Genomic DNA, 314 nt, shown 5'->3' with positions numbered 1-314 from the left:
GAGTCAAATGAAAGGCTTCTTTTGCACAGACAAACTCATTTCGTAAAGAATCGATAATGAAATTTCTCGAACATAGTTTAAATGATACCATATATTTCTGTAAACACATGTCTATCGCATTTTTTTTTTTTTTTTGTATAATGTCTCTCAAGATTAAAAGATGTCACAGATAAGGGAAAAGAAACCAATTGTTCTAATAGTTATTATTTGGGGGTTAAAGATTTTAAGATGTCTATCGAATGAAAAAGAAACTTTATGAAACGGCCTAAAAAATAAGATAAAATAAACGTGACTTAAAAGAAACAAAGTAACTC

The 314-nt window shown here is 28.0% G+C and overlaps 1 protein-coding gene across 1 annotated transcript in view; it reads left to right on the top strand.

Annotated features, from left to right (window-relative positions):
- LOC119593526 (antifreeze protein Maxi-like) overlaps positions 1–314 on the top strand; it is a 6,757-nt gene that overhangs the window by 3,701 nt on the left and 2,742 nt on the right. The window lies entirely within an intron of this gene.

The sequence above is a fragment of the Penaeus monodon genome, chromosome 32 (assembly GCF_015228065.2).
Source record: "Penaeus monodon isolate SGIC_2016 chromosome 32, NSTDA_Pmon_1, whole genome shotgun sequence".
Classification (NCBI taxonomy): Eukaryota; Metazoa; Arthropoda; class Malacostraca; order Decapoda; family Penaeidae; genus Penaeus; species Penaeus monodon.
The sequence above is the reverse complement of the archived record's forward strand: the minus strand, read 5'-3'. Positions and strand labels throughout refer to the sequence as shown.